We start from the raw sequence: 26,299 nt of genomic DNA, 5'->3' as shown, positions 1-26,299 counted from the left end.
GCCACTAGCTGTTCTCGCTTTCTCATTTCCAGACCTTTCACAATTATTGCCGAAAAGCATACCAATTTGATTGTTCTGTTGTAACTTTGCTACTTCTCTTATTTTACTGCTCGATCTCATTTCTACTCATGTGGAATTCAGACTGTTAACTCTGCATCTTTTAGGTGGTCTGTTCACCTACAGGTGACATTTTCCTCTCAGCTTCACCTAGGCTTTGCCATTCAGCCACGCAGGCCCCCAGGTGCCGTCTGCTCTTGCTCACTAACAACCCCGTACTTGTCAGTCTACACTGATTTACTCTCAAAGTATCCTAATTAATGGCTCTTTTATATTTCCTTGTTTTATTTTTCAAGGCAAAATCTCAGATTCTAAGTTCTTGGCATGTAAAAATATCAAAGACCTAGTATTAACTAAAAAGAAAGTCCGTAAAGTGTTAAGGCATTATGGAGAGCATTATCCCATTCTCATTCAAATAAAAATGATATAATTTGTGCATAGAAAAACACAAAAGGACTAGATCAACCAATTCACTGATTATATCTTTGGATGGGATTTTAGGGCATGTTTAATTCTTCTATATTTTTATACATTTTCTTTGTCAGTATGTACTAGTTTTATTACCAGAAGAAAACAATAAAGACTTGTTGCTCTATTGACAAAAAAAGAAATATATTTTACTGAAAGAAAGAAAATAACTGTGAGGCATATTCTGTGAGCTTAATGTTGATAAACATTTAGTACGAATTATGTACAAGACAGAAGAGTTAACAGAATAGAGAGAAATGGAAGATGGGACTCAAACCCTGAAGGTGCTTGGCATTAACCTAGACAATGCAGTGAATTGTTAAAAAGTCATAAAACCCTAGTTATTTGTTTATTCAAAAAATATTGGAGCACTTTCTAGTCAGTGCTGGGAACTCTTCTTGGCATGGAGATGTCCTCTGAACTGTCACATCCTTGTATTTTTGCAGCTAAAATTCTAGTGGAGGAGGCAGAGTACCAACAAATGAACATACTACCTGGCAATAATAAGTGTTATGAAGAAATACAATGCAGAGTAAGAGAGGAGAAGGTGATAGGACAGTGACATTTTGGCTAGCACCTTAAGGAGAGGCTTCTCTTTTAGAAGAGACACAATGTGAGGTGGCTCTATCAGAGAAGAGCAGAGGAAGGCACCGGAGCAAAGGCCCTGAGGCAGAACATGTGAGCAGCATTGAGGAACCCCAAAGACCCAGTGTACCTGCTGGATGAAAATCAGGAGGCAGTGCAAGGGGGGATGAAATCAGACAGACGGAGTGAGGGGGGCAGACAGACCTACAGAGCCCTGCAGGCCAAGGCAGGGATTTCATAGTTCATAACTGTGGTTACAGGGAGCTATGGAAAAGCTGAGGGAAACAGGGTGAAATAATTTTATTTATGTTGTGAAGGAATCGTCCGGCTCTTCCCTGGAGAATCGTGTTGGAGGTCGAGGAGGAAAGTAGATGACCTGTTTGTTGAGAGATGACGGTTTAGGCCAGTGGTTGGCAAATGATGACCCACAACCAAATCTAGCCCACTGACTTCTTCTTGTTTAGTCTGAGAGCTAAAAATGATTTTCACATTTTTAAATGGTTACATTTTAAATGGTTATATAGGTAGCTACATAGTTTCTTTGATTTTGCCTGTTGACCTGCAAAATTGAACATATTTATTACTATCTAGCCCTTTAAGAAAAAGTTTGCCAGCTTCTGGCTTAGGCAACAATATCAGGCCTTAGACCCAAGCAGTTTAGTTATTTATTATTTCTCCATGCAAATTTTCACTCTGCAAAGGAGAGAGAGAGAAATGATGATTGGCAGGTGGAATGAGGGGCCGAACCTGGAGAACAGAGAAGCAGTTGGATTTAGGCTCCATTTTAAAGGCCAAGCGACAAGATTCACTTATGAATAGGGTGTGACCTGTGAGAGGAGCCAAAGATGAGACTGTGAGTTAAGCTTTGGCTTGAGCAACTGGCTGGATGATGGGGCCCATTTCCGAACTGGTAATGAGTGGGAAGGAAGTGTTTGGGCCAGGGTGGGGGAACTGGGAGTGTGCTGTTTTGGATATGTTAATTTTGGGATTCCTACTAGATGTCCTTTATAGAGATGTTTAATGAATGCCAAGAAGGTGATTCAAGCAATACGTGCTATGGAATTTCAGAAGAGGGCTGGGACATTGGGGCTGCCGCATAGTGTCGTTGGCAGATGAGTAGGACTAGTAATTGTAATGAAAATAGTAATAATAATTTAAAAAATAATAATAAGGGCTTAATCTAGCTAAAAATTGTGTAAAGTACATGGCATCCATGAGCATGCACCTGGCAGACCTCCAGTTACAAGGAGCATAACTTACCAAGGACCCCAGCTCCTGAGCTTTTATATCCATTGTAGTGGTCGCACCGACTACTACAATGGGTGACTCTCAGTGAAGGACTGAGCATGGCAGGGATTCGAAGGCAGGCAGAACTCCTGTAAGGGCTGAGTATGGCTCCAGGAAACCCCCTATGTCTTGCTGAGACTTCTTAGAGTATATGGCAGTTAAGGGCATTTCCACCGAGCCATGCTTCCAGAGTCAGACTTGCATGATGGTCCAGGGACTCCACTTTCCCAGGTCCTGGCCCTTTATCTCTCACACAGGCATTTCCCCCAATTCAGTCCTTGCAAGTTCAATCCCATCTGATTTCCACTTCAGATACCCAAACTAAACTCAGTAGCTAACACATATTGTCTGTTTAAATCCTGTTAAAGACCATCCAAACAAGTCTCTAAAATAGGTTCTTCATTATTCTCATATTAGAGACCAGGAAAATAAGGACTGATGAGGTGAAATGATTTTTATAGGTTTCAGCCTTAATTTTCACAAGTTATTATTGAATGTCCGCTGTTGTCAAAAACAGGGGGTAGAACTGACTTTCTAACTCTAAAGCATATGGTTAACCAGTATGTTACTGTAGTAGTTCTCAGCTAGGGGCATTTTTCCCATGGGATATTTAACACTATCTGGAGACATTGCTGATTGTCACAAGGAGGTGGGGATATTTGGGGTAGAGGCCAAGGATACTGCTAACCATCCTACAATGCACAAGATAGACCATCAACAAAGAATTATAGAGCATCAAATAGCAATAGTATAGAGGTTGAGAAATCCTGCATGACACCAGTAGAATCTTACAGAGATAGCAAAGGAGGCAGATCCCCAAGGTTTATGTGAGTAATAGGAGAAGCAGGACAGCGTGGGAAGAAAAGTAAAAATAAATACATAAATGCATACGTATAAATAAATTCACTCTCAGTTTCTACATAAGGAAGAAGTAGCAAAAATAATTAACTGTAATGAATTAAATCTTAAATGTCTAATGTGTTGCAAAATCTCACATTCTGAATAGCCAAGCAGAATAGGAGACAGAAAAAATAATTGGCTTGCATTCATTTTAAAACCAGTTGACTTTTGCTGAGCAAATACCATTTGAACATTGCCTGGAAAAACAAATTCAGTTTATATGTGTATTTGCATGCTTAATTATGTGCCAGACATTTATGCTAATCATTTTACAAGATATATACTAATATTGACCTCACTTTAAAGATGAGAAAACTGAGACTTTGTTGCAAAAAGTAGTTGAACTAGCATGGAACCTAAAGTCTGAACCTGGAGCCTTGTGCTCTAAAACTTTATTCTAGAATGGCTGTGAGAGGTGGAAATAAGTGACTTGGTTATTAAGAACATTTTTCAAATGCTAAGACAGTTGATGTTAATAATTCACAGTTGTTTAACACAATTGTTTAACGTATCCAAAGCAACTGTCCATTGCTCCGATTTCTCTTTATGCCACCATTTTCCTCCACTTTATTGTGCACAGTTCTAGGTAGCTCTTGTACTTGAACGCAGGGTTTTATTAAAAACAAACAAGGAAACAGAAAGGTAGCAAGAAACAAACAACCCCAGCGGTTTTCTTTATTTCGGCATGCATATGTGTTGTGTTGTATATATTACATATGAATAATTACATACTTTGTAGAAGTATGCACGTTATTGATTGAATTCATGCTTAAGATTTTCATGAAGCCATCATTTTCCACAGGAAATAGTTTCCTTAGAGGGTTCTAAAACTCCCTCTAGAACAATAAACAATAGCTTTATAATTTCTTGTTAGGCCATTTATATAGTGTTTCCACTGTAGAGGGAACTTAATAGTCATCAATAGAGATATTTGCCAGGACTTTCCTAGAGAACTCAGGAGCCATTTGATAAAAATCAATATGAAGCAGTGAAGGAAATATTTTGGTAATCTCTTTCTGGGTGCATTTTCCCCCCATTACATTGCTGCTTTATTCTCTTGCATAGGTTTTATTGGATGTCATACAATTAAATCCCCATGCACAGTTCTTGGAAAATTTTACACTGTTTAGGCCCATGCAATTTAGACAAATAATATGTTTCAGACTACATTTTTTATTATGCAGAAGAAAGGGAAAGAAATGAAGACTAGCAAGTTAGTTACAGAAAGGGCACAAAGTACAAAGTGTTCTCAAGGAAGTTCTACTATAGAGTATTTATTTATTTACTTATAAATAGACTGGACTAATAATGATAAAACACATCACAATGGCTAAAAATTATTGTGCATTTTCTGTAGTAAGCATTTCATGTTCGCTCTTATTGAGCCCTCACAACACACGTGCTAAGAAGTTGGTTCTAAATTCTCCATTTTACAGATGAGAAAAAGAGGTACTAGGCTAAGTAACTTGTTCAGCTAGTAAGTGGCAGAGCTAGATTACAAACTGGGGTGATCTGACTACACACGGGAATATCTTGACCAAAAGAACTGAAAAGGAGTTTGTCCTTTGTCTACTACATCTTGTATTGAGCCTCATGCAGTGACCGCCAGTTAATAAATAACTGGGCAGAATGGCACACACCACATTAACTACTTGGAGTTAAGAAATCAGTTAAGGATTCAGTATACTGGGCTCTAGCCCACAGGATTAGAACTTTTGGAGGATAATTAAGTCTACCTCTTTGGGCTTAAGGAACTTCAGTTGTAAAACTGAATGGACTACATTCAGTATGTAATCTCTGTTGTCCTTCCAGACAGCCCAGAAATACTCTAAAGGAAATGTCGTAGGGTTCAATCATTCCTCATGCCTCTTTTAGGTGCATTCGGAATGTGTAGAACTAGAGACATTCTTTGAAACTAAAGTGTGAAATATGAAGTCTGAAGAGCTGCTCTCATAGATGGGTGTTCTCCCATGCCGTCTGTTTAGAAGCACAGGAGTAAAATTAGATATCTGCTCTGTTTGGATCTCACGTAGTTGACCTGATACCGAAAGGATAAATTAAATATGAGTTATTAGGGGCAAGACCGAAAAATAATTTATCCTAGTATAAAATATTTCTGCTTCTCCGTGATGATGTGTGCAAGGAGATCAGTGTCCCAGAACATGAATGAGGATGGCTATAGAAAGGTCATTTATTAAGTGAGAGAATCTTCCATGTGCTACACACCTTGATCTGTCTCATGGTGGAGCCACACTTTTATAAACTGAACCATGCAAATTTAAAATAGTGAGCCACTTAAGAATATCAAAATAGCCTTACTTTATGTATAACATTTGAACAAGGAAAATTCCCCCAAATGAAAAATAGAATCTTTTCATTCAAAAACTGGTGATTGAACTCCACTGGGAACTGGCTGTACCCTCCAGATGGTGGAGCTAGTTTAGCTAGTAAAAAGAAATACCCATCTCTGCCTCACAATTAGCCTTAGTTTATTTGACATCATCTGCACCCCCATTCCTCTCTCTTAAGGTGAGAGTCTTGTATCTCATTCAATCATGACATGAGCCCCTGACTCTATGTCTAGGCATCTCTTATAAATATAACGTGTTAATATTTCCATCTAACAGTTAAGGTACTAGTGTCCATCTGTAAAAGAAAATGTATTGAATCATGTAGGTGAGTATGAAGTTTATGCATGTAGAATTTAAATCTGACACGTGACACAGCCCAAAGTGACTGCTTGCGTTTTCTTTTGAGGTTTGTACAAGACCTTGCTTAAACTTGCAAGTGATTATCTTAAAAGCTGAAATCTTACACATGAAAATGGAGCTACAGTGTGAATTAGTTTTTAGGCATAATGGTGAATAAGCATGTTCAAAATTACATAAAATTGTTTAGTGAAAAAGGAATCCTGTAGCAGAATTATTATACAGTTTAATCTATCAGAAACTACTCTTTGAAGGATGTGCAGTTATCAAAGTATACATGCTTCTATAAGAGGTATGTTGGTCTTTAAATGTAGCTAATTACAAAGAAAGTAGAGATTTAGCTTGCTATTTTTTCCATCTTCAATATTATCGTCATCAAAAAAATCATTCAGAATGCTCATAAAAATTGCTTTCCATGGTTTTTATGACTAAAAACTGTTTCTCAGCAATTGGATTAATTCTCATTTTCTGAAACATTTGCCAGAACTCTGAGATGAAAGGAAAAACATTCTTATTATGTGCCCTTCTTGAGAGAGCAGTAGAGGCAAGATCTAAGTCCAAAATTATTCATTTCTGCTTCCATTCTTTCTTGAAACCTTTTCTATGGCTGTGATGTACAAGAAATAGCTGGAGAATTTTTATATCCACCCCTGCAAGTAACATGAATCATCTGTTCCCTTTTTTTTTTAATATAAATATGAAAGAGAGAAACTGTCCATGATGATTTGTGGAGAGTAGGTGTGTGTGAGATCTGCTATTTCCATGGTTAGTTCAGAAGTTGGTGTCACGATTGCTTCCTACACAACAATATGGGAAACCACTTAGCAGCAGGAATCCCAGTTGGCAGAATTGCCAGTTGTACCTGCTAAATAGACAGTTATTTGGGGGAGAAATCCTCAGGACACCTTAGAGAAATCAGGCAGTGTTTTATTTAGAAATTAGAGACTCCTCTGAAGAGGGATTTTATATATATAGGAAGTACACTGGAGCACAACAGTGAGTGATGACGATGATGATGATTACATTCTTATAGCTATGTGCAGGTCTTTCAACAGACAAAAAACAGTTTTTCAGAAAGCAAGAGTTTTGTTGAACAGGAGTGAACCTCAAAATTAAGTGTATATATATATATATATATATATATATATATTAAACATTTCAGAAGTTGTCTGGAGAAAATTTGGGGTAGGAAATGATGACTGGAAGGTAGATTGGAAAATGATGTTCTGGAATTCTAAGGGAATCCAAGATGACCATGAGCATTGCTTTCCTAGGAGGTCGTTTTACCAGCAAGGCATGAAGACTGCAATACCAGCCTGTGATGGCTGGTAAAGTGTAGACTGAACTATGGTGTTAGTGTGACAGCAGCAAGGGCACTGGTTTGAACAACTCCAGGGCTACACACTTCCATTCATGTATTCCATGAAGTACCATGGAATAAAATATTCTAGAAAGAAACAGTTTGGAAAGACCATTTTAAGCTAGCCTTCATAAAATCAGAGTCCTGGTCTACAAGGTGTGCACTGAGATCAGTATCGCTTGGTCCTTGCTCTTGTAACACTTCTGTGGAGTTGTCCTTTCCCCCTTTTTCTACTATGTTATGACATCAGAATGGATCTTCTAAGGTGCCGCGCTCCCCTCTCCCTGTAGAAACTGATTGTCTCTTCTGAGAAAGTTATCAGGTTTTCTGATCCACCCAGTAACAATAAATTATCAGTAAATTCAGCTTTAAGGCAGGTGTTTCAGTGCTGCTCGCTGGTTCCCTTGCAGGCCTTTCCTGGAACTGAGCATGGCCTGAATTGGGGAGCTACTCATCTTGCAAAAATAATGGTTTTCAAACTTTGTCCTGACTGAACAATCCTTCGTTCAAAGAAGTACTTGCAAAGATGCCCAGTAAATAAAGAAGAAGAGGTGTTGCTGCTGAGTTTGGAGCCTTGTCTGCTCATTGTCTCCAGCCACCTGTTGCCTTCTCTTGTCCACAGTAGCCACTGAGGGAACTCTATCGACCGTCTTGGGCTCTGGCATATCCAGTGTTAGAAACACTGCTTACACAAAAATCTGTTTCATCGTCTTTAAGTCAATTTCTGGAGGTCTGTTATGATATTTGAAATTGTTCCCTTTCCCACTCTAAAAATAATCTCTGATTCTAACTCATTATCTAAAAGTAGCACTGCAGTATTGACCTGAGCCTGTAGAACTGTATTATTCAAGAGTCTTTTGGTTGCAAGTGGCAGAAAACTCAACTCTGACCTAAAGGGATTCTTTTGGCTGACATAGTTGAAAAACTTAGGGGTAGCGCTGGGTTCAAGCACAGCTGGCCTCCACAAGTCTTTTTCTTTCTCTCCTCTTTTTCTTTTTCTTTTTCTTTCTCTTTCTCTTTTCCCATCATTCATAGCGCTCTGCCCATATTGGCTTTATTTATGGGCAGGCCCTTCTTCATGTGGCAGCTCCCAAGTAGTCTTTAATGTGCTTTTTCCAATAATTGTAACAGAAGTTTTAGAATTGTGACTCATTAGACCAGTTGCTTTTTTTAGTTAATAGACTTTATTTTTGAGCAGTTTTAGGTTTACAGATCAGTTGAGTGGAAAATACAGAGTTCTCATATATTCTTTTTCCCTACACAGTTTTTCATATTAACATTTTGTGTTAATATGGTACATTTATTACAGTTGATCATGTATTGATATATTATTATTAACTACAGTCCACAGTTTACATAAGGGTCCACTCTTTGTGTTGTACAGTTTTATGGATTATGACAAATGCACAGTGTCATGTATTTGCCATTACAGTATCGTGAGCAATAGTTTCACTGCCGTAAAAGTTCTCCCTGTTCCAACTACACATTCTTCCCTCCCTTCTGCCGAACCTCTGGCAACCAGTGATAGCTTTGCTTTTTACAGAATGTCATGTAATTGGAATTGAAAAGTATTTAGTCTTTTCAGACTGATTTCTTTCATTTAGCAATATGTTTTAAGTTTCTTCCATGTCTTTTTGTCCATTTATTTTTATTGCTAAATAATATTCCATTATATGGAAATAGCACAATTTGTTTATCCATTCACCTTTTGAAGGACATCGTGAATGCTTCCAAGTTTTGGCAGTTTTCAGTAAGGTTATCATAAATATCTGTGTGAGATTCTTTCAAGTCGAATGGATAAATACTAAGGAGCATACATTTTGGATGGTATTATAAGACAATGGCTAACTTTGTACGGAGCTGCTAGACTGCCTTTGGGGTGGCTATATCATTTTCTATTCCTACTAGCAATGAATGAGAGTTCCTGTTTTCCATGTCCTGGTCAGTAGTTGTTGTTTCAGTGTTTGAGATTTTAGCTATTGTAAAAAATGTGTAGGGGCTTCCCTGGTGGTGCAGTGCTTGGGAGTCCGCCTGCAGATGCAGGGGACGTGGGTTCGTGCCCCGGTCCAGGAGGATCCCGCGTGCTGCGGAGTGGCTGGGCCCGTGAGCCATGGCCACTGGGCCTGCGCGTCCGGAGCGTGTGCTCCGCAACGGGAGAGGCCACAGCAGTGAGAGGCCCGCGTACCACAAAAAAAAAAAAAAAAAAAAAAGTGTAGGGGTGTCCTGTTGTTTTAATTTGCAATGTCCTAATGAGATTGGACTAGTTTTAATTGGTGTGCAGCCTTGAACCAGTCTCTGTAGTCAAAGGGATGGAATATGTTGATTAGTCAGGTCTTTGTCTCAGGCCTAATCACTCAAGCAGAGACCACAGGATATGCAGTGATTTGCAGTTACCAAATTCACAAAAGAGAAATGATTTGCAGTTATCAAAAAAGAAAATAGGTGCCACACTGGTAAATACATCATATAGCCTCAATCAGTCAATCAGTGAACTGTCCTGACAAAAATATAATGGTAGTAGAAGAAATATTCATATTTCGGTAATTCTCAGATGAAAAACTCATGGTGTATTTCAAAGGTCAAGGAAAGAGGAAAGTACATGGATCTGTAATTGATTTTGGTTTACTGTTCTTGTATCCTGAGATAAACAACATGTGATAGATCCATACAATGGAATATTATTCAGCCATAAGAAAGAGTGAAGTATTACTTATTCATACTATAACATGGATGACCTTGAAATTGTTATGCTATGTGATAGAAGGCAAACACAAAAAAACACCTACTGTATGATCCCATCTATATGAATGTCCAGACTAGGCAAATTCACAGAAACAAAAAGTATCTTAAGGGCTGCAGGCGGCTGGGGAGAGAGGAGAAAAGGAGTGACTGCTAATAGATACATGGTTTCTTTTTGGCATCATGAAAACCTCAGGGAATTAGACAGTTGTGATGTTTCTACAACTTTGTGAACATACTATAAATCATTAAATTATATATTTAAAAGGGTAAATTTTATGGCATGTGAATTCTATCTTAAAAATAATTGAAAGCAGGGCTTCCCTGGTGGCGCAGTGGTTGAGAGGCCGCCTGCCGATGCAGGGTACACGCGTTCGTACCCCGGTCTGGGAGGATCCCACATGCCGCGGAGCGGCTGGGCCCGTGGGCCATGGCCGCTGAGCCTGCGCGTCCAGAGCCTGTGCTCCGCAACGGGAGAGGCCACAACAGTGAGAGGCCCGCGTACAGCAAAAAAAAAAAAAAAAAAAAAAAAAAAAATAATTGAAAGCAAAAAAAAAAGGAAGGAGGAAAGAGGTGGTGTGCATATGGAGTGGAGATTGGGATAAGTGGCAATGGGAGTATTGGGAGTGTTGGACTCAATTTCTTCAATTTATTTTCAGTATTTATTTTCAGTATTAATTATTTGCTGTGCATATTGATTCATGAGTATTTATAGCTCCTTTCTGTGTGAAACTATCACATAGTGGAGAAGAAATAATCCACTAGAGGTCTTTTATGATTTAAATTAAGCTATTATTCAATGTAATTACTAGTCTGAATGTTTTAAAGTTTCTCTAAATAAGAACTATGGAGGCTGTTTACAAGATGGTTCATTGCACGATTATGCATAATCAGCAATGACTGTGAGTTAATGATCACAGTGTGTGTTTTAGTTGAGAACATAATTTTGTCAATGAATATACAATGCTTATTAATTCAAAGAGTTTTTTATATATGTTGGTTCAATAAGTCTTCTTTGAAACTAATATATTGGCCAAGTAATAGGTTGCCAGTCTAAATTGATGAGGTTGAATCTTGCAGTAAGAAGGAGTGAGCATGGTTTAAATGTACATAAATATTGGCACAAGTTAGTGATATGAGTCTGAGAGAAAATAAGGGAGGTAGTAAACATTTCATGGTTTTATTGTGATAGCTGTCCAATGATCGATTTATCTTGGGATTGATCATTAGCCAAAATGTAAGCCATATGGCAACTGACATTTACAAATGTGCTTTCATCAGTCAGTTTTATTCACTGAGGACAACAATTTAAAGATTCAACATTCTAATAGTTTTTAATGCAATGTTCTGAAGACTTCATTCAGTAATAGATATATTGGTGGCAAGAAGAATCTTTGCAGTATCGTGGAAGAATAGTGTTAGAAAAGAATTTGAGTTGATGATAGACCGCATTTATTCCATTCAAGGATCTGTGTTTATTTCAGCCAAAGTTCTGAAAGCATCTGCAGTTGGTTATTTCTGAAATGCATTGGAAAAAAATAAGAATACATTTACATAGAGGACATAGATTTTCACATACTATGTGAAAAACTAGATTCAACCTATGTCAAATAGCCGAGAAATGAAAAATTTGCTAGAGAGAGAAAATCTTAAATATTTATGTAAATTTCATCATTCCACTAAATCCTGGCACAGTAGCTATAGGCTTAATCAGCCCGCCTTTGTATTTAAAAGGAGACAAGCTATTTTTGCTGCTATAACAGTAGAAATAAGACAAAGGACCGTATTTCCTGCCTCTGAATTAGAGAACTTATTCTGAGTTCATTCATTCATTCAAGTGATTTAAGATATAATTTAACTATGATTTAAGATATCATTTAACTCTCAACTTCTGATAATGTTAGGACTTTATCATACATTTCATTTTATCTTGTTATCATAACTGTTGCTGTTGTCATTGTCATCATCAACATTTTATTTCCATAGCATTTTATAATAGTCTAGTGGCACACAACCCAACATAAACAAATCAAACATGATGCCATATTTTTGTCAAAAATTGTCGTTGGCTCTGAATCTACTAGAAGAGAGATAAAAAGGAGAATCTAGATTGAAATGAATGGATTTAAAGATGGAATCCATCACATATGTATAACTACCAGAATAGTTAATTTGTGTCACTATGTTTTACCATAGTTAGAACATTAGATTGAGGGTAGGAAAGTGTAGCTTGTTCGTTAAGTGATTTTCCAAAAACCACTTAATCATTCTGAGTCTTTATTTTCTCAGCTGCAAAATTGAGAGAACAGAGTGGAACTTGAAGTCAACATGAATACTTAGCTTATGTAGCTGCTGTCTTTCAAACCATAATGGAATTGTCACAGTGGAATGTCACTTCACTTCTGCTGACATCTCTATCACTATTTCAGTTTCTGAAAGAGATGCCAACACTCTACCTAGCTCTTTCAACTCCACTCTGAGTTATTTAGCAACATGGTTTTTCATTCTCTGTCCAGAACAAGATCATAATTTCTTTTGGGGTGCTTTATTTTAGAAGATTCCAGCTGTGGAAAAGGACAAACAAATATAAAAAGACAAAGCAGATATCATGGGAATATTTTTTAGAAGGCGTCCAATCATAAATGTTTCTAAAAAAGCGTGCTCTTAAAACTTGCTGCTCATATTTGCCCAGATTCTTTTATTCAGTTTGGTCCAGAAAGGAGGGTGGTTGTTATTTTAAGAGCAAATATAGGACTCAATATTTCATTTATTCAGAAGGGGGCACACTTGTGCTTTTAATAGCAGATGTATTCAGATTTGCTAGTATATGAAATTTACACAGAAACTTTTAGGAAATGATAGAACCATTCCTCATTATCAGAGTTTCTTAAGCTATGTATGTATATACACTACTTTAATACTTCTTAAATATGGAGAATAACAGAATTCAATATGCAGATTTCTTCTGAGGAAAGGGTTTCTTCATTTTAAGTCCAGAGTCTTATTAAGTTGAAAACTTTGTATTTTGGTCTGATAATTATTCAACACAATTAGCTTTGCTGTTCATAAAGAGTTTTATAATCATGGAAATAACATTCCTTTGACAACCTGTCATAAATTTTAGTTTAGGCTCTGAAGGTGGCAACCTTATATATAGCCTTACGCATGTTTTCCTCGCTGGTCGTCATTAAAATAATGGCGTCATTAAAAAATGTCATCTTCTGTATACAAATATGACAGAGACCCACGTGGAGGAAGAAGAGTTATGCAATGAGTTATCTTTCAACCAGTGGGTTTAACTGTCCGAAGCCATAATTATCTTTTTCAGGAAAGCAGGGTGAATCTTAGCGTGGTATTTGCCCAAGGTTAGGATTTTGGTCTGAAGCTTCTGAAAATCATGTCTAGCACCCACAACTTTGGCCTCAGTGTTGTTCTACCAAATTTAAGTATTTGATCCAGAATGATAAAATCTAGAACCGTGTGGAAAAACTAATCGTACAGTAAATTCTTATTGAATGAATAAATAAATGAAAGGTTGAAAGTATAAATTAGTGAATGATACATTGGATGGATGAGCAGATGGATAGATAGACGGGTAGGAGGACATACAGATGGCCAACAGGCACATGAAAAGATGCTCCACATCAGTAATCATTAGAGAAATTCAAGTCAAAACTACAATGAGGTATCACCTCACACAGGTCGGAATGGCCATCATCAAAAAGTCTACAAATAATAAATGCTGGAGAGGGTGTGGAGAAAAGGTGACCCTTATACACTGTTGGTGGGAATATAAATTGGTGCAGCCACTATGGAAAACAGTATGGAGGTTCCTTAAAAATCTAAAAATAGAGTTGCCATATGATACAGCAATCCCACTCCTGGGCATATATCCAGAAAAGATGAAAACTCTAATTCAAAAAGATACATGCACCTCAGTGTTCGTAGCAGCACTCTTTACAATAGCTAAGACATGGAAACAACCTAAGTGTCCATCAACAGCTGAATGGATAAAGAAGATGTGGTATGTATATACAATGGAATATTATTTAACCGTTTAAAAAAGAATGAAATATTGCCATTTGCAACAACATGGGTGGACCTAGAGATTACTGTAGTAAGTTAAGTAAGTCAGATAGAGAAAGATAAATATTATATGATATCACTTATATGTGGAATCTAAAAATTAATGCAAATTAACTTATTTATAACACATAAGCAGACTCACAGACACAGAAAACAAACTTTTGGTTACCAAAGGGGGAAGGTGGGGATAAATTTTGAGTATGGGATTAACAGATACATACCACTACATATAAAATAGACAAACAACAAGATTTACTGTATAGGACAGGGAACGATATTCAATGTCTTGTAATAACCTATAATGGAAAAGAATCTGAAAACGAACATATATATAATCATTTTACTGTACACCTGAAATTGACATAATATTGTTAATCAACTACAGTTCGATTTTAAAAAAAGAGGATGCCTGAGATTGGTGGGTAATACATATGTCTAGTCTCCAGTTATGTCATTATCTACTTGCATGTTGCAAAGTAAGTCACTCTTGGCTTCCGAATTTCAGCTTCTTCATGTAGTGTAAAGAGGTACGACTACCTACATTCTAAGCTCTCTTTCAATCCTAAGGTGACAAGATTCCATAAACATACGTATACGAGGCACTTTCTGATATGTTTTCTTTTCTCCATCCTCCACAGCCAGTCCATCAGCCATTTATTATTTGCATATTGGATCTGAATACTTCCCTCCATGGCAGCCATCCCAGTCTGTACCACCATAGTTTTCACCTGAACTCCAGCAGTTTACGTAAGTGGTTTCTCGGCATTGTTACATTTGCCCCCAGGGCATCCATCTTGACATACATAGCCCACAAAGTGACATGTCTTAGAAAACAGCTTAGATCATGTTACTCCTATGTTTGAATCCTTCCAATTAATGATCATAACAGTCTGAATAAAATCTGAATTTTAACCTGGTTCATAAGGTCCTATGTGAACTGGCTCCTATCTAACTTCCTCTTCGCATGTCATTGTCTTCATCGTTTATAGTAGATCTTTCTGATCACTGGACATAGCAAACTAACTCCCACCTTAGGGTTCTGTAGTCGATCGTTTTACAAAAGTCACCTTTCTTAGAACTGCATATACCTCTGACCTCTAATCCTTCAGGATAGAGAACAAATGTTGCCTAAGAAAGGCTTTCCCGATCATCCTAGTGTAGTACCTCCAAGGCACCCCCATGCATTTGTATCCCATTACCCTGCTTTAGTATCTTCATGGTGCTATGTCCCTCTCTAAATCATCTAGTTTATTATTTGGTTTCCTACTTTATAGTCTTTCTCCACTCTCGTATGTAAGCTTGCTAAGGACAGGGGTGTATTCTGACTTGTTCATTACTCCATCCTTATTGTGTAGATACAGTGGTAAACACACAGTAGGTGCTCAGGAAATATTTGTTGCATGTTAACAAGTAATCTTCCCTCCAGCCTTAAATGAGAGTTTTTGACTGGCGCAGTGATTCACATTCACCTTTGCGGATTTGTATAATACCATTATGAAATGTTGCTGGGTGTGTTATCTGCCTCATAGGGAGATAAGGATGTTATAAGGATTAAATGAGATAATGTATATGAAAGTTACTTTGTTAGAGAAAAAAAAAATCTTATAATAGTATTTATGATCACTCTCCTGATTTCACAGATGAGCAGATGAGAAACCTGGAGCCCCAGTGGGTACATAATCACCCAAGGGCACAGATATGAGCTCTTATATCTTCTGCCAACCATCACAAAGATGCTTTTACATATATTTTCCCCTTTCTGCTGAATGTCCCTCACTGAAAGTTCATAAGGATGACAAAGATGTTTCTGAAAATTAGAAAGGGAGGAATAAAGCCACTTTTTGTTGAGAAAGGGCGTGCAGATCAGTAAAAACAGCCACAGGGAATATAGGAATGAAAAATTCAGGGTAGAATTTGGCCTACTGGCCCAGATGGTAAGGGAATAAACTAGTTGCGATGTTTAATGTCAAGCTATAGAAAAGTTAATAGGTTTGTGAACAAATGTTCCAAACTCTCAGCTCAGGGTATGATTTCCCAATTCAAGAAACTTTTCTACCCTGAGGGTAACAATTTTTACTCAGCTTTTGTGCAAAGAAACTGCCACTATTTCATATTTTCTTTTTCTGTTTCCTTAATAAAAGTATTCAGTATTACTTGGTGGAGTTCTGCCCTACTGTTTGATATCATGACACTTTCTTCCAGGCAGTGCGGTGTCCTGTCATTGGGAGCCATTGGTGCTAACCAGAATGGTGTACAGTACCAGGGAGTATGCTAGTATATTGAGTTATATCTCATATTCTTATGTAATTCACAAACCAGCCCTTTAAAAGAACTCAATTTCGGACCTGTGTGAGGTCATTTGTGGTACACTTAAGCCACACTTTATTTTTAATTTGATATAGGCTCATTAAAAACATTATCTTACTTGCTTTAGGGTCACACAACTAGTAAGTGAAGGAACTAGTCTTCCAAACTCCATTATTTGCATCTTTAAAAATTGTTCAGCATTTATATGAAGGCAAAAATTAACCTTCCAGCTCTGTTATCAATTTCTGTATCCCAGTGGATATACCAATGTCCTCTGAAGTTGCGTAGCTCTGATTTGTCATGAGGTGGCAATGTAACAACACCTTGAATTGGATCTATGATGAATTCCCCCACCTTGGTCAATTTCTGCGGGAGCTGTGCAGAGCTGAGTGTGCTATGGAATGGCCACTGAGTGAGGAGGCATGAGGACAGACTTCTAGGGCTTGGATATTTGATTTTGTGCATATCCAGTCTTAGCTTCTAGCTGAAGAATCCTAATGTGGAACCCTAGGAGAATTTGCTTTCTGGATTTCAAATACAAAAGTTCAAAGAGGTCAGGTTCTATTTAAAAAGCCCATATGCAAAAGTTAGTGAAGTACCTTGAAATTGCCAGTGAAGAGGTCATCCTGAAATCTACGGAGTAAAAAAAATGAGTTTTAGAGGAGGAAAATATGTTTTCAAATAAGGGAATGTATATTATAGCTTTTTAAATTCCATTCATTCAGAGAAAGTGAATAAACAGGGATAAAAGACCTTGAGCAAGACTCTTTTTCATGTCTATTTAAATAAGAACTTTATTCAATTTGTGGTACTATTAAATAGGAATACAATATTAAATAGCTTAAAATTTATAGTGGTATTTCTTATATCCAAATATGTGAAAAGAATTTTATATAATTTATTATGGCTCATACTGAGGTGGCTCTGAAATTATTAATTGTGAACACTGTCTAATAATTTTCCCTAAAATATTAATAAATGTATATTTATATATTCTTAAAAATTCAAATATTATATTAAAATAATGTTCATATTATCATTTAAAGATCTAGAATGTAATTTCCCAGCCTTGATTTTAATTTGATTACATGAAAGCTGAAAATATAAGATTATAACACTTTTTTTTAGATTGTGGTTATTTTTTAAAAAGTCATTCACCTGTTGAATCATTCAGTAGATATATAGTGGCACATTCCAAGTTGTGGTCACGTGGTTCCAGCCTCCATTAGACTTATAGTCTAGTGCAGGAAAGGTTAAGTAAACTGAAGCTTAAAATGCACGATAATAAGTGCTATGATGGGGTTGGTACAGCGTATTATAATCACACACTGCAGGATCCTCTTATTTGAATTTGGTGGGGGGGCTGGTCAGAGAGAGTTCCCAGGGAAAGTGATATGGAAGGTGATACCTGAAGTATTAGTAGAATTCAGCCAAGCAAAGAGATGGAGAAGAATCTTTCAGTCACAGTGAGCATAATACGTGAAAGTATGGAGACAAAAGAGGATGTGGTGTTCTTCGAAGAAGAGAAATTAAATTTGACTAAAAGTTAGAATTCTTAAAAGATAAAACAGGGACTGGGACAATAAGTAAGACTGAGGCGGTAAGCTGTGGTTGTACCATGGAAGCATGACCATCCTTCTAAGAGCATTGGGATTCTGTAGTAAGGTTTTAAATAAGGAAGCTGCCTGGTCAGGTTCACATTTTAGAAAAGTCATTTCACTGTGAAGAAAAGATCAGTTAGGTGAGAGCCTAAGTCTAGAGGCTGAGGGACTCTTTTGGAATCTGCTATAGTGATTCCAGATGATACATGATGCTGGCCTCAACTAGAATAGCACTAAATGTTGATGGAGAGAAGTAGCTGGAATCATCATTTTTTTAGAAGATTAAATTGAGAGAGCTTCACAGCTGTTTGGAAGTAGAGGAGGGTGAGGATATGAGGTCAGAGAAGCTAATTAGATTTCTGGAATCTGCAGCAGTGGTGGCTGGTTCCACTTCCAAAGATAGAAAACACAGAAGTTTGCAAGTGAAGGTAGTGAGATCATTTGGGCGCATAGAAAGTTTTATGTTTCTGTAGGACTCTAAATGAAATGACTAGCAGAAATTTGGGCCTGTGGATTTTGAAGCTCAGTAATGAGATGTGACCTAGAGGTATAAAGTTTAGAACTTTTATCAGGTAGATGGTAATTGAGCATTTGGGAATGGATGATATTACCCAAGGAAGATGTTGAAGAGATTCTCAAACTTTGGGGTCAGATGAATTACCCAGGAGGTGTGATAAAATTCAGAATCCTGGGTACCAACTCCAGAGTCTTACTGAGTAGGTATAGGATGTAGCTCACAAATCTACACGCTTGACAAATAGAGTCCCTTACCATGATTTTGATGCAGATGATCCTCTGACCCCACTGTCAAGTAAAAGGAAAAGTGGATCTTGCATAGAAGCCTAAGTAGTATCAGCACATAAAAGATGGACAGAGGAGGAGGAACCCAGAAAGAAGGCTGGTGAAGAAGTAACCATAGGTGTGGAAGGAAAATTAAAAGTATAAAATATCACTAATTACATGGAAAGAGAATCAGTATAAGAGAAGGAATCATCAACAGGGTCAGAAGTGTTGAGACAGGAAGTAAAGATGAAGACTGGAATACACCTACTACATGTAACAAAAAGGAGGTCATAACAAAGTTGGCAAGAATAGTTTCAGTAGAATAATGTGGGCTGAAGCCAGATTGCAGTGGGTTGAGGGTTGAATATCATATGAGCATGAAGAGACATGAAGCAGAGACAAAATCTTTTAAAAGAAGTTAGAAGGGATGGAGGTTGCTACAGCAGGATATGGGTAGGGGTGAATGTTTTAGGAAGGAAACAGCGTGAGTCAAAGTCTTACCTCACCCTTGGCCTGCTCTTATCTCTAATTTTTTTGGAGCTTCTCATCTTACCAACTTATGAATGGATGTATTATACAATTCAGCAATAAAAAGAATGGGTTGTGTGTTAAGTTTATGTCGAAATTTCTAAGAAACTACCAAATACTTTTCCAAAGAGCTGTTCTGTTTTACATTTGGATATTGGGGAGCAAATTAAGGTGCTGCTTTGTGTTTTGTGCATTATGGTTATGCCAAAAAATGCTGAAATATGCCTGAATATTAGCCTGACCCCTAGTGGTGGTCCACATCCATGGGGCTAAACGTGGAACTGAGTTTTTTCTACCCTTTCCATCACATGAGCTGCCACTCCACTCCATCCTTTCTTGCAAACACATAACAGTAGAGAGATGGTGTAAATATGCCCAAACAAATTTAGATGGTGTACTGTGGGGTCCAGTGGGGCAGAAGGATGGAAGTCCTTACATCCTGCTACCTGCTTGAGATCAATATCTGCTGTCATAGCTTAAGCATCACCACCATCCGGGGGACTTTGAGAACAATATTGAACTTCATTTAAGCTCAATTTCCTCATATTTACAACGAGGATTATAGTAATACCTACCTTAGAGTGATGTTAGGATGATTAAATGAGATTGTGTATGTAAAGCGCCTAACACAGTTCAACCCAGAGTTGACATTCACGAAAGAGCAGGTGTTCATACTTCATAACGATAAAAACAATCAATAATGTAGTCAAATACTACAGTGAAATTTTATTCATGATATTTTTTTTTCTGGTTCTCATTTGCTTGCATTGATGTTAATGTTAATGTTAATGTTAATGTTCTCTATTTCAATTGGAACCTCTTTAAATTTAGGACTAGGTTTTATTTGATAAAGATAAAAGCCACAACCATACCAACAATAACATCCTCTATTATTTTAGAGTAACTATATATCAAGACATTGCTAAAATATTTCTTATGTAAAATTTAATGCTGAAACAGTTTTATGAGGTAGGCAAAGATCTCAGATGGTCTATGTTAAAGATTTTCATCTGTATCTTTTTCACCCAGACCCCACATCTTGACTCCTTGATGTGCTGGCCCTGCCAGTGGCAATGATAATATCCGTTACAGCTGGTTGATACAAGAAATACAAAGATTATGTACAAAGTATTGATATTGATACTGATATTGATAAAGCTAGCTTTCTTCTCTTTGAGCTTTGCCGTTCTAGAGAGCTAGCTGTCACCGAGAAAAAAAGCCACCTCTTACTTAACACTTGAGAAACAAAAACAGAAACAGAAACAAAAACAAAAACAGAAACAAAAACAGAAACAGAAACAAAAACAGAATGAACAAAAATCCATTTGCTTCCAGCCCAAATCCAGCCCAACAATACTAGGGCTGACTGTTGTTATTTTTAATTATTATGTTTCCAGGTATTTTTCCCCCGCACTCAACCGACTGATTAATAACCACATAATTTCTCTTTAACACTGACTTCTTCAGCTTATGTCAGAACAAATAATGAACATCCAGAACTATAAAGGACAAACCAGAACATTAATCCTTATGTCCCTTATTCATTGGCCAACAAACTTACTAGGCCTCTTACTGAACTGATTTGCGCCCCTATGCAACTTTCAATAACCTTAGGCACAGTGGTCCCTTTATGAGCAGGCACTGTGATCACTGGCTTCTGCCATAAAGCAAAAGCATCTGTAGGCCGCTTTCTATCACCTGGGGCACCAATCCCTCTTATCCCTATGCTAGTAATTATTGAAACTAGTAGCTTATTTATCCAACCAATAGCCCTAGCCCTACGACTAACAGACAGTATCACAGCCAGTCACCTGTTAATTCACCTCATCAGAGGAGCATCCCTTTCCCTATTAAGCATGAATCCTCCCACAGCCCTTATTATATTTATTAGTCTTGTTCTTCTCACTTTTCTCGAATATGCAGTAGCCCTTATTCAAGCTAACATGCTCACCCTGTGAGTGAGCCTCTGCCTACACAATGGCAAGTAATGACTCACCAAACCCATGCGTATCATAGAGTAAATCCTCGTCCCTGACCTCTTACAGGAGCCCTCTTAGCCCTTCTCTTAACATCCCATCTAGTCATATGATTCCATTTTAACTCAACTTTTTTATTATCCTTGGGCTGATTAACTAGTATGTTAGCAATATGTCAATGATGATGAGACATCACCAGGGAAAGCACTTTTCAAGGCCATCACACACCAGTTTCATTCAAAAAGGATGTTGATATGGCATAATTCTGTTTATTATTTCAGAGGTTCTCTTTTTTACAGGCTGCTTCTGAGGTTTTCATCACTCAAGTCTTGCCCTTACACTTGAACTAGGTGGTTTCTAACCACCAACAGGCATTCACCCCCTAAATCCATTAGAAGTACCACTTTTCAACACCTGTCTTACTGGCCTCTGGAGTACCTATTACCCAAGCTCACAACAGCTTGATAGAAGGAAACTGTAAGCATATTCCTCAAGCTCTTTTTATTACAATCTCCCTAGTTTACTTTACACTACTGCAAGCCTCAGAATATTATGAAACAGCTTTTACAATCTCAGATGGAGTACACAGGTCAACAGTCTTCATAACCAAAGGTTTCCATGGCCTACACATGATCATTGGCTCTACTTTTCCTCATTGTCTGCTGCCTGTGCCAACTACAGTTTCAACTCATTTCAGATTTGAAGCCACTGCCTGATACACTTTGTAGACATAGTATGGCTGTTTCTATACATCCCCATTTATTGATGAGGGTCTATTCTGTTTTTTCTTTTATTGGGGTATAGTTGTTTTACAATGTTGTGTTAGTTTCTACTGTACAGTGAAATGGAGTTGAGGGTGTGTTCTTTTCGTATCAGTTAGTGCAGTTGTCTTCCAATCAATTAGTTTCGGTACAATCTGAAAAGAATAATACACCTTATAGCATTAACCACAAACATAGTACTAGCTTCACTACTTGTACTTAGCGAATTCTGACTTCCCCTAGTAAAGACAGACACAGAAGAATCAAGTCCTTACAAATGCGGATCTGACCCCATAGGATTTTCCATGACGATTTTCCTGGTAGCCGTTACACTTCTCCCCTTGATCGAGAGAAATTGCCCCCCTTCGGCCCCTGCCCTGAGCAGTCCAAACTAGCAACCTAAAAACAATACTCATCATAGCACTAATCCTGATCTCACTACTAGCAATAAGTATAGCCTGTGAGTGAACTCAAAAGTGATCAGAATGACACAAATATGATAATTAGTTTAAATGAAAACAAATGGTTTTGTCTCGTTAAACTATGATTAAATTCATAATTACTGAGTATCTTTTGTCTACATAAATATTATTCCAGCATTCACAGTTTCCCTTATAGGGCTATTAATATATCGATCTCACTTAATATCTTCTCTACTATGTCAAGAAGAAATAATATTATCATTATTAATTATAGCAACCCTAATAATTCTAAATGTCCATTTCACTCTAGCTAGCATAATACTCATCATCTAACTAATATTCACAGCCTGAAAAGCTGCACTAGGTTATCCCTGCTAGGAATATTATCAAACACCTATGGCATTGATTGCATACAAAATACAAACCTTCTCCAGTGTTAAAAATTACTGTTCTAACTATTATATTCATGCCACTAACATGTTTATCAAAAAGCAATATAATTTGAATTCACACCACAACCTACAGCATACTAATTATTTTGTTAGTCTTTGCCTTTCTAACAACAGCCTTAACTTTAATCTTCTCTGACCCTCTGTCAGCACCTTCACCAACTTGAACTACATGACTCTTACCACTAACACTCAGAGCTAGGCAATTCCAGCTACCTAAAGAATCACTGGCTTGGGAAAAAAGCAAACAAACTGTCTATTACTATATTAATCATACTACATATATTCTTAATCTTAACATTCAAGGCCACGGAACTGATTCCATTCTACATATTATTTGAAGCAACACTAGTCCCAACATTAGTTATTATAACTTGATGAGGAAACCAAACAGAACGGCTTAATGCAGGACTCTACTTTTTTATTTTACTCACTAGTGGCATCCCTTCCACTTCTAGTTGCACTAATGTCTATCCAAAATACTACAGGCTCACTAAACTTTTTAACAATGCAGTACTGAGCCCAAACAATATCTAACTCTTGATCCCATATTTTCACATGATTAGTGTGTAAAATGGCTTTTATAGTAAAAATACCCCTTTATGGATTACACCTATGATGTCAAAAATGCACGTAGAAGCCCTTATCGCCTGATCTATGATTCTTGCAGCCCTACTACGCAAACTTGGTGGCTACGAATCACAATAATCCTGAAACCCATAGCAAAGTATGTAAGGTACCCATTCCTTATATTGTCCTTCTAAGGAGTAATTATAATTATAATCTGCTTGCACCAGACAGACTTAAAATAGCTCATCACATGCTCCTCCGTTAAGCACGTGTCACTTGTCATAGTAGCTCTTCTTACCCAAACACCTTCAAGTTCTATAGGAACTACGGCCCTAATAATCACCCACAGCCTCACATCATCTATATTATTTTGCCTGGCAAATTCAAATTATCAGCGTATTCATAGCTGAAACATAATTTTAGTCCATGGTCTACAAACATTTCTTCCACTAATGGCAACATGATGACTACTAGTAAATCTTACAGACCTAGCCCTGCCCCCAACAATCAACCAACTTAATCAGAGAACTATTTGTAGTAATATCATCTTTCTTCTAGTCTAATATCACCATTATCCTCATAGGGGCTAAGACAGTCATTACTGCCCTATACACTCTCTCTGTATTAATCATAACACAACGAGGTAAATATATGTATCATATCAACAATGTCAAACCACCATTTACATGAGAAAACACCCTCATAACTCTTGACCTATTACCCCTTCTGCTCCTACAACTCAACCCAAAATTATTTTGGGACCTAGGTACTGAAATAGAGTTTAACAAAAACGTTAGGCTGTGAAGTAAAAGAAGCTTAAATCTCCTTTTTACTGAAAAGCTTAGCCTTTTCTCGGGTGAGCCTCCTCACTCTGGAAAGCTAGCTCTTACCCAAAGCCAACTACCGCTTATTTACCCCTGAGAAACAAAAACAGAATGAGCGAAAATCTGTTTGCCTCTTTCATTTCCGCAAAGATAATAGGGCGCCTGTTGTTAGTTTATTTTATTTTTTTTAATTAATTAATTTAGTTATTTATCTTTGGCTGTGTTGGGTCTGCGTTGCTGCACGCAGGCTTTCTCTAGTTGTGGCGAGCCGGGGTTACTCTTCGTTGCGGTGCGTGGGTTTCTCATTGCGGTGGCTTCTCTTGTTGTGGAGCACAGGCTTCAGGCTTGTGGGCTTCAGTAGTTGTGGCTCGCGGGCTCTAGAGCGCAGGCTCAGTAGTTGTGGCACACGGGCTTAGTTGCTCTGCAGCATGTGGGATCTTCCCGGACCAGGGCTCAAACCCCTGTCCCCTGCATTGGCAGGCGGATTCTTAACCACTGCACCACCAGGGAAGTCTTGTTGTTGTTGTTTTAATTAATCTGTTTCTGAGCATTTTATTCACATCCAACCAACTCAGCAACCTCCTCAATGAGGAGAAATGCGGGCATCTGTGACCTCCTCAGACTCAGTATCTCACGAGCGTCTGTTACTCTGGAGAAGAGAAGACACAACACCAGGAATGGCCAGTACCTGATGATTATTCCAATCAGCCATTTGGCAATTTAAGATAGTTGCATTCTTTTTCCCACCCCACCCTAAGCACATTTATTTCCTTTTTTTTTTCACTGTAATAGCTGAGTTTCACCCTAAAATAGTCAAAGGATTCTATTCACATTTTGTCCTTGTAGATTAATGGTAGTGTTAAGACACACAGTTCCTTCATGGAAAATAAGAAAGCGTCTTCTTGGCCACATGTGATTAGCACCATCCAGACTTCTGCCTCACATGCCTGGTGAGGCGTGCATTCTCTTCAGTATCCAGTTGTTTTTCAAGAGAGATGTGTAAATTAAAGTAGTGACAATGATGTTAACATATGTGTTAGGCAACAAAATAGATGGCGCTGATGCAGATGGTGTTACAAGTTTTATTTTCAACTTGGGTCTGCATTTGGAAAATATTTCTACTATTTCCTTCAGTGTCATCAGTTTTAATGGCTTCTATTCCATCTAATTTTTAAGCTGTAAATATATTCTAGTATTTGAAAAGGAAATCAAAACGATCCTTTGTAACAGAGGCTGAACCTAGTTTGTTTTCTCAGCAAAATTAGTCTTCAGTTTATATGTATCTAAATGCTGGATTATGAGTTCCCAAATCCATCATTTATCCTAGAATTCTTCAGTTAATAAAAACCAATGTGAGAATAAATTTGTCTCATATGATTATTAAAAAACCTCTGAGCAAGCATTTAAATATTAGGAGATTTCATATAAAAATCTTCGTTTGGGCTTCTCTGACAAATCAATGGTTTCGAAATGCTTTCAGAGACCTGAGTAGGACCCTGGACAAGTAATACACACTAACACTCTCCTATCAGCCTGAGAGCCCCTGGACACTTTTGACTTTTGCTTAATATCAGTGGATATTTAGTCTACTGAAATATTTTAATCCATCTTTCCCTGTAGAAATTTGAACCTAAATTTAAAGGGGCTTTTCTAATGCAGTTCAAGCCAACAGGTATAATTCATTTTAAAGGTAATTTTTAGGACTAGCTTAAAAGTGTCTAGGCAAACATTTATTTAATTTCCTATGTTTCTGTAGAAATGATAATACCTAACAAATATTACTTACTCTTTGTCACATGCTGTGGTTTACATATCTCATATTTTAATTCTTACAACAAGCCTTAAGGTAGGTGCTAAATGCTATTATTAGTTTAACAAGGACAACCTG

Source organism: Orcinus orca, chromosome 10 (assembly GCF_937001465.1).
Source record: "Orcinus orca chromosome 10, mOrcOrc1.1, whole genome shotgun sequence".
Classification (NCBI taxonomy): domain Eukaryota; kingdom Metazoa; phylum Chordata; class Mammalia; order Artiodactyla; family Delphinidae; genus Orcinus; species Orcinus orca.
The sequence above is the reverse complement of the archived record's forward strand: the minus strand, read 5'-3'. Positions refer to the sequence as shown.